Genomic DNA, 7,190 nt, shown 5'->3' with positions numbered 1-7,190 from the left:
CCTCCCTTGCACTTAGCACCAGACCTGGCATTGTTTCGCTAAATGAGTGAACAAATGAATGGTCTGAAGGAATGAAGAGTTCTAACAACACCAGAAAAGAAATCCTGGCCCAGCAAGAGTTGGTGGAGCAGTGATTGTAGTGGCTTCTGGTGACAGAGTGGGATGTGAGCAGGAGGCCCATATGTCCCAGTTTGCTGGGACAGTTCTGGTTTTTCCTGTTGTCCCAGTGTAATTATTGTAGCATCTCCTTTCACTCTCACAAGTGTCCCCATTGACTGATAAACTAAAAGGTCACCCCAGACATGAGGGAATCCTGTGCTCTCAGTACCAACCATGCACCAGATGCTTCAATCAGCTCTTTCCATACATATTCTTTGTCAATCTACCTCAAAAACCCTTAATATGGGTGTTACTATCCCCATTTTACAGATCAAGAAATTGAGGCTCAGAAAGCTTATATGAATGGCTGAAACTCTGAGAGCCATTAATAAGTAGAGGGTAGATTCACACCCTGGACTGCAGGCATTCAAAGTCCTGCTCTTTCTACTCTGCCATGTGATAGGATCACATGGGACCCTGGGGAATGGGAAGCGTCACACTCCCCTAGACTCATGGGGAGATTTCTCCCACTCTTACCTCTCTTGGTACGTTCCCTCGATGCCTAATTTTTCTTCTCTGGGTCCACTTTGCAAACCCCAGGATAGCCACAGTTTCCATTTTTGTGGAGTGGGCATGTCTCTCCCCTTTCTATCACTCTTCATCTGCTTCCTCCAGAGATTAAGTCTGTAAGAGAAAACTGTGCTTTAGAACTCAGAACGAAGGAGCCACAGACTCCTTGAGAATAACACATGGCAGGCACGGATGATCACAGGGCCAGGGAGGAGGCGTGCACGGCAGACTCAGAGGCAACGCAGCACTGGGGCTTCTCCCCGGATGTTGCTGTCACAGAGAAGAACGTGGGCTTGTTGAGTCCACCTGTCTAGGACTGAGTCCTGATCAGCCACTTCCAACTATTTGATGTCGGGCTAATTATTTAACCCTTCACAGCCTCAGTTTCTTCATCTGTAACAACCCACTGCCACCAGTCACAAGAAGACCTGTCTCACCAGGCACTGGTTGAGAGGAACAGTGTAGGCTAGAGCTAGGGGTCTTAAGACTCCACCTCTCTGTCACCTGGGCAAACTTCTCTCTCATCTCTCTAGCCTCTGATACATCCTCTAGATAGCACCTGAGGACCCTCAAACCTCCCTCCGGCCTCTCCATCCCCATCACCCACAGCCATCCTCTCACTCTGAGTTCATAGCAATGGCCTCTGCTCTGCCCCTTTCCCTTCCCTCTGCCAATTTATTCTCCACTCTGATTCCAGATGGATTTCTTTAAAGTGCAAATCTATTCACATCACTTGCCTACTTAAAATTCTTCAATCGTTTCCTCTTGCCCTCAGAATCAGTTCAAACTCCTTGGAGAGAATTACATGGCTCTGGTGCCCTCACCCAACATTTCCTGCTCTCCAGCCACAGTGAACATCTCTTGGTTTCGTTATGGGGCCACACTGACTCTTGCCTCAGGTTTCTCACGATGCTTTTCTCTTTTCCTAGAATGATCTTCTCCCTGTGCATCCTCCACTCGGCTCACTCACTCCTCATCTAGTTAACTCTTTCCTGTCATTTAAATGTTAGCCTGAACCTCGCCATTAAAAGATGAGCTGTCCTCACACCACATGCCAACCAGTTCACCAATTACAGGTGTCAAAGCCCCTTGTACTTCTACCCTTGAAAAATTCAGTCCACTGGGAATGACTGACTCAGGGGCTCCATCCCTCCAGACCGGAAGCCCTGCAGGAGAAGGGACCACATGTGACTTGCATCCTGCTGTATCCCTGCACAATGGGGAATCAGAGGCAAGGTAGAAATTCCATTTATTCATTCACTCACTCTCACTCATTCATTTGTTCACTGGTTCTTTCCACTGTGGTGGAGTGGGCATTTCTCTCCTCTTTCCATCATCTTTTCTCTGCTACTCCCAGAAACTAAGTCTGTAAGAGAAGACTGTGGCTTATAGCTCAGAAAGGAGAAAGACTCACAAATTCATTAAGTGTACTCCAAAACAGGAGTTGACCCTCCCAGTAGAAGAGGTTAAACGTCTTCGAGGTCCTCTGCCCTAAAGCCAGACCTTGGTGAGGATCTCTTTCCTTTCCCTTTCTCTAATAGCAGGATGTGAAGCCCCTCACTCTGCCCCATGCCCCTTCCCAGCAGCAGGACCAGGTGGAACAGAGAAGGACTAACAACGCAAATTTAAGGCAAGGCATTGGGAGAAGTCAGAAGCTTAAAGAAAGGGCTAACAGTATGAAAATGGCCAAAGAGTGGTGCAGGAGAAAAAGAGAGAAAAAGGAAGAAGTTCTGAGTGGGTCCCAAGAGACCAAGACTAAATCTCCCACCTATAATTGGACTAGAGAAGCTACCAGAACCTCTACCACCGTGCAGATTCTGGATGATTTGGAACATGCGTGTTACTCAAGCCCGCAATAAAGGGCTGACCAAATATTTGCAAAATTCCCTGCATATGCTTGTAAATGGCTAATCATTTTGTGTGCACCCCTCCTTCAGCAAACATTGACGGCTATCCACCAGAATGCATTTCTTCCTACTTCCATCAGGACAGAATTTAAGCGGGGATATTGCCACGTTATGATAAAACTTCCCAGGCTCTCTTACAGCTAGCTATGCATACAAAGTATAGGATTAAATTTAGACCAATGGGATGGGAATGGCAATGAAGTGTGGAATTTCTGTGCCATCTCCAAGCCACTTGCCCTGGAGATCCTCTCTTTCCTTCCCAAGAGCTGCTTCACAAAGGGACCATGCAGATGAGGACAAAGCCCTAAGGAATGGCAGAGCAATAACAGGAAAGAAAGGAACTTGACCTAAGAAGCAGAGAAGCACATCAGCTTTGATTGCTCACCTCGGGAATGTTCCATGAGAGTGAAATAAACTTGCCTTCTTTAAGTCATGGTATTTTGGGGATCTGTTACAGTAGCTTAGCCTTTATACTAATTAATAGAGTTTTGGGGGTTTTTCCCATGTCAAAGATGTAGAGCTGGGTTTTCAATGATTGGGTTTGTGAAACAACAAAGAGCTTCCAGAATGTGCGTTGTGTCTTAATACAACACATGGATTCTAATAGTGCTCCCTTGGGATTCATTTGATCAGGCAAAGCAATACTCCTTGAATATCATGCACATTGAATCTAGATGCATTTTGAGGCTCCTATGAAAATGTATGCAAACCTCATATCTACAGATCTTCTATAGCTCAGTTGATATGCAAATGACACTCAGGGTTCAGCTCAAATTCTGCCTCCCCCAAGAAGTCTTCCCGGAACGCTCCCTACAGCTCTAATCAGTCTCTCCTTGCTCAGTTCTCCCATGCCATCAGTCTCTCTAAGTCTCCTCTACCTGCCTAGGGTGGTATCTGTGTACAACATCTCTCCTCTGCCAGGTTGTCAGCAGCTGCATCATTACTTTGCCTCATTATTCATTCACAGAGGACCTATTATGTGCTAGGTCCTGTGCTGGGTGCTAGGGATAGAGAGATGAGAGAGACACACAGCGATCCTCAGAGTCTGGTAGAGGGAGAGAGACACACAGGCCAGAAATGACAACACAGAGCAGTAACATGTGCTACGGTGCCACCAGCAAAGCACTCTGGGGACACAGAAGACAAGGAGCAGCTGACCACCTGGGGAGACCTGGAAGTCTTCTCGGAAGAGGGGGCTATTTGATTCATTTGTAACATCTCATCCAAACACCCATCACATTTATTTGCACATCAACCAATCTGTTAATAGTTATTAATAAAACATCAACACGTTACCTTTATGTATATTATTCCATTTGATCCACACAACCAGCTGAAAGATGGGTGTTAACATTACTTTCGTTTTATAGATGGGAAAACTGAGCTTCATAACATGTAGCCCTCTCAGGGTCACTGAGTGAATGAGTGGATTTAAGCAAAAGTCTTTGAATTCAAAAGTGTGTGATTTTTCCACTCCTGCTCCCTCTTGGCCCAGCTTCTTGGAGTTTGGCCATTCATGCCGGTGGTTTGTCTGGTCTTGATTTGCCATCACCCTGAAATGCTGCCTTCCATCTCTCTCCCTACCTCCACACACTGCAGTTGAGGAGAGAGACGCCTTCTATCCCTCCAGTGACTGACCTAAGTTCCCACAGTATCAGAGGCCTGGAGCCTGGTTATTGAGAGAGGAGATCAGACAATGTATCTAAAAAACCTAATGACCCCCTCCAATGAAACTGTTATGGATTCAAATTTCCCACTACAATTCTCCCCAGAGTCTAGCCTATTAGATTAATGAAGGCATTATTGAAAGTGCTATTAAATATGCAAGGATCAAAACTACATGTAAACAAAGAACGGACGGGCCTAAAGGAGGCCAAATACATTCAAAGACAGTGTCATTTCCTAATTTCAAAAGGCAAAGAAGCATCAGCTCTCATTCAGGACAAATAGGCAACGACATAATCCTTAACCTTTTAACGGGGCAGGGGGTGGGTGGAAAGTTCAAGCTAAGATGATCCACGATATTTCACTAGTTAAAAAAATTGGATGGGGGCCAGCCCCATGGCCAAGTGGTTACCTTCACATTTCAGTGGCCCAGAGTTTTGCCAAATCAGATCCTGGGCACAGACCTAGCACCGCTCATCAGGCCATGCTGAGGCGGCATCCCACATAGCAGAACTAGAAGGACCTACAACCAGAATATACAACCTTATCCTGGGGACTTTGAGAAGACTAAGAAGAAAAAAAAATAGCAGATTAAACACGTTGCAAAATTGGAACTTACCATTTAATTACAAATATGTTAAAAATAAAAATTTATGCATAAAAATAAATGTTTCTCTAAGTTCACCAAGATGTTACAGGGAATATAGTTAGATAATGGCATTTTTCTCTATTCCCTGAAACTTTTTATGAGCATGTACTATTGTTTTTACAGAGAGAGAGAGCGGAGCGAGACTGAGAAATGGGTGTTTAAGTATCCTAACCAACATTAAAGAGGAAGGGATAGAATAAGAAACATAGAAGCCACATAAAGAGCAGAAGACTGCGGTCAGAAAGAGACCTTAATCTTTGTGCCAAGATGAAGGCCATACAGTGAATCCTATGGAGCCCTTCTCAGAATGATGCTCTGAAATACATAAAATGCATAAGGTTACGAAAGGAACCAATTATGTTGAAATATGCTTACCAAAACATTAAAAAACACAAATTTGAGATTAAGTAATGCATGTGCTTCTTTACCGATGCCTTAAATAATAAGCAGCAGCCTAAGTGAAGTAGTAAACAAGCACCAGTGATATTTCCGGATAGCTGCCACAACTGTAATAGAATGTGAAAACGTTTCTAAATGACCAAGTCACAGACGCTGCTAATACTGCTGCGGTGTGTTGCTCACATTCATCATTGGAAGACATCCTAAATTTCAGTTAGAAGTGAGTGAAAATAATGATGCACTTCTCTTCAATCCACCTTCATGGACTGAGGTTAGAACCTCTGTTTCAGAAACTCTATAGAAAGATCATATTTTAGGATAATACCTTCTTAGCTAGTCAGGAGAACTAACTTTTGTTAAGTGCCTACTATGTACCATGCACCACAATACAAAACATCACATTCATTATAAGCCCACTTTTCCCTTTGCCCCACGTAGAGGACATTGAGAGTGATACAGGGTAAGGTCTGGAAAACAGGTTCCTCTGTTCAATTGGGGAAATATTTAATAATGTTAAGTAACAGCCCAAACAGCTGTCCTTTGTTAAGGTTAAATTCTACTGCACAACTCACTCCTGAATTCCTGTAGTCGAATATCGCTGGAATCTAAAAGTTGCAAACAAGAATTCCAAGCTTATGGACTTTCTTCAAACCCTAAGTGGATGGGGAACAAGGCAGGGGAGGGCTTCAGGAAAGTGTTCTGTTTTGCCTTTTTTTTTTTTTTTGCTTTTTGCTTCATTTGCATTTGCACCTGTTAGTTCCACTGTTATATTCCCCAGGAGATGCTTCGAGTGGAAACAAAAGACCTTCAAATTCAACAGGACTCCTGAGCACTGACCTTCTGCCCAGCAATGAGCCACGAAAGAGTGTGGGATCTCTTCTCCATCCCCAGGGAGCTCTCCTATGCAGCAGAAAGTCTTACTTATGGCTGGCTTTACGATGGGCTTGCTTGAGCTTCTGTGGGTGGATTCTGGATTCTCTCTTATGTCGGCCTCTTCCCTGAATCATATTAAGATATTTAAATAAGAGACCATCTTGTGAAATGTCTTCAATCTAAAAGCAAATGTTTAAATTGTGGGGTCAGAGAAAACCAAAAGCCCAAAAAACTAAATCAAACACGCAAATTCAATTAAGATGTAACAAAAAAGCAACTGGTTTGGAGGGTCATGAGGACAAATGGAGTCTAGTTATCTATCTAATTGCTTTATTTATTTACTTATTTATGTGGCCATCTTGGTGTCAGATAGGCTTTAGGGAAGATCTGTGTCTGTAGGTGAATCCAGCGCAGGAAATGGGATGTAGTAGGGGGCTCAACAAATATTTGCAGAATCCAAATTAACTTTCTGAAGAGCCAACTCCTCGCCCTCTCACCCAGCTGTAGCGCATCTTGCATTTTTGAGCTGGAGGCGCAAGCTTAGCCTAAGGTTACAGAGAGAACAAAGTCAAGGTTAAATAGGAAAGCCAAAATTCCCATAAGGACAGGATTCAGGACTTTTAAGGACAAGTCCTTAGAGTTCATGTACTCCAAAGTTCTAATGCCATGGAAGAGGGGACGGGAGCCTCCGGGAACCCCAAGGACTTGCCACGTGGCCTGGGGTGTGGGGGGGCGGAATCTAATCAGGGAAGACATCCATGCTTCTTTGGGAACTTCAGTTCCATTCCGAAGTGTAGCCTGTTTACCTGGACTTTCAGATAAGAGCACATCAGGAAACAGCTGTGCAACTGCACTTTCTTCGCTGGCACAGGGAGTCCTCTCTTCCTGTTCTGCAGTCTCTTCTTCTGCTGGTTTGGCAGCAAAAGAGCAGAGGGACAGTGACAATAATAGTCACCTGGGCAATTAGCAGGGCGTTTCCCCTGGAAGGGGCTGGGACACAGGCCACAGAGACTCGGATCCTATCCAGC

The sequence above is a fragment of the Equus asinus genome, chromosome 3 (assembly GCF_041296235.1).
Source record: "Equus asinus isolate D_3611 breed Donkey chromosome 3, EquAss-T2T_v2, whole genome shotgun sequence".
NCBI lineage: Eukaryota > Metazoa > Chordata > Mammalia > Perissodactyla > Equidae > Equus > Equus asinus.
The sequence above is the reverse complement of the archived record's forward strand: the minus strand, read 5'-3'. Positions refer to the sequence as shown.